Raw genomic sequence first — 2,530 nt, forward strand, 5'->3', positions numbered from 1 at the left:
AATTTGCATCGATGTGGCATAAAATCCTGATTTTTGCACCATTAGTAAACGCCAGGAACAAAATAAACGCTTCGGTCAAAGTCTTCACTCTCGTTAAACACTCGCAACTTCCAAACTAGGATAACTAGCAACTTGGAGTTTTCTCTGTCTACAGTCCAAACATCAGAGTTTCCGATCTAGCTCTTATCGAAATTGCATAAAAACTTAGGAATTTCCAATGATGTGAATGCAAGACTGAAAAATTGAGGATTCCACCCAAAGATTCACTTCCTTTTAAAAAAAATGCACTACTTTCAAATTACGGCAAGTGGATCCTTGAAACTTTTGCCTCCCAGAGCCAGCACTTGAAGCTTCATTAGCAGGAATTTTCATCAACATTTTCAATTCATTTTTTTTTCATTTCATTCATCAACAAGAGTTTCGAAATGAAGGTTTTGGTCCAAATATCACAGCTCTTTGAAAATGCACCGTTACCCAACTAGGGCAAGCATCAACGTTCAAGTTTCCCATTCTAAAGCCCACACTTGAATTTTCCTGTTGGGACTTTTCCTGTTAAAACTTCTCCAAATTCTGAGCTTTGCGAACAGGGTAAATGCAAGTCGCAAAAATGAAAGTTTCCATCCAATTGATAGTTTTCTTTAAAAATTCGCTACTTTCAAACTAGAACAAGTAGCAACTTGAAATTTTCCCAGTCCGTAGCCCACACGTGAATTTTCAAATGAGACAACTGCTATCGACATCGATTAAATTTGGATTTGCCAGCTGCGACAAATTCAAGTCGCAGAAATGAAGGGTTCCATCCCAGTTTCCTTTCTTTTAAAAATTCACAACTTCCAAACCAGATCAAAGAGCGAGTTGATTTTTTCCCAGTCGATAGTCAAAGTGTCGAGCTTTCTATGCTGTGATTTCCTTTAAATTTGCATGAATTTTTCAAATTTAGCGCCAGTTCCAAAATTAAGGTTTCGGTCGAGATATTTAAAAATTCACAACTTTAACACTAGAGCTCGCAGCAACTTAAAATTTCCACAGCCCATAACCAACACCTAAAGCTTTCAATCTTGTGATTTTCATGGAAATTGCATAAATTTATGATAATTGCATGTTTGCAAAATGAGTCCAAAAAGTCCAAATGTTCACTGTTTTTTAAAAACTAACATCTTCCGAACTAGGGCTCAAAACAACTTGAAATTTTCACAACCTAAAGACAACACTTGAAGCATTTTGCGCTGCAATTGTGTTTGAAATTGCAAACAATTCTGATTTTTGCAAGTCTAGTAAAGCGAGTTACAAAATAGACATGTTCGTCCAAATGTTCACTCCCTATGAAAAAATCGCGCTATGCTGAGATTATTTGGGAAATTGCAAAAAATTGATTTTCCCAAATTGAGAAAATTCCAGGTTGAAAATGAGTTTTTTGGTACAAATTTTCGCTTTCTTCAAAAAATCCCAACTTCTAATCTAGGAAAAGTAGCAACTTGAAATTTTCACGCCTTGTAGCCAACGCTTTGGGCTTCCTGCTCGGCAATTTGCATCGATGTGGCATAAAATCCTGATTTTTGCACCTTTAGTAAACGCCAGGAACAAAATAAATGTTTCGGTCAAAGTCTTCACTCTCGTTAAACACTCGCAACTTCCAAACTAGGATAACTAGCAACTTAGAGTTTTCTCTGTCTACAGTCCAAACATCAGAGTTTCCGATCCAGCTCTTATCGAAATTGCATAAAAACTTAGGAATTTCCAATGATGTAAATGCAAGACTGAAAAATTGAGGATTCCACCCAAAGCCTCACTTCCTTTTAAAAAAAAATGCACTACTTTCAAATTACGGCAAGTGGAAACTTGAAACTTTTGCCTCCCAGAGCCAGCACTTGAAGCTTCATTAGCAGGAATTTTCATCAACATTTTCAATTCATTTTTTTTTCATGTCATTCATTAACAAGAGTTTCGAAATGAAGGTTTTGGTCCAAATATCGCAGCTCTTTGAAAATGCACCGTTATCCAACCAGGGCACGCATCAACGTTCAAGTTTCCCATTCTACAGCCCACACTTGAGTTTTCCTGTTGGGACTTTTCCTGTTAAAACTTCTCCAAATTCTGAGCTTTGCGAACAGGGTAAATGTAAGTCGCAAAAATGAAGGTTTCCATCCAATTGATAGTTTTCTTTAAAAATTCGGTACTTTCAAACTAGAACAAGTAGCAACTTGAAATTTTCCCAGTCCGTAGCCCACACGTGAATTTTCAAATGAGACAACTGCTATCGAAATCGATTAAATTTGGATTTGCCAGCTGCGACAAATTCAAGTCGCAGAAATGAAGGTTTCAATACCAGTTTCCTTTTTTTAAAAAATTCACAACTTCCAAACCAGATCAAAGGGCAAGTTGATTTTTTCCCAGTCCATAGTCAAAGTTTCGAGCTTTCTATGCTGTGATTTCTATTAAATTTGCATGAATTTTTCAAATTTAGTGTCAGTTTCAAAGTTAAGGTTTCGGTCGAGATTTTCACATCATTCGGTCGAGATTTTCGATCGAA

The sequence above is a fragment of the Dendroctonus ponderosae genome, unplaced genomic scaffold, assembly GCF_020466585.1.
Source record: "Dendroctonus ponderosae isolate FM_Combo_2020 unplaced genomic scaffold, Dpon_F_20191213v2 Dpon_F_20191213_11, whole genome shotgun sequence".
NCBI classification, from domain to species: domain Eukaryota; kingdom Metazoa; phylum Arthropoda; class Insecta; order Coleoptera; family Curculionidae; genus Dendroctonus; species Dendroctonus ponderosae.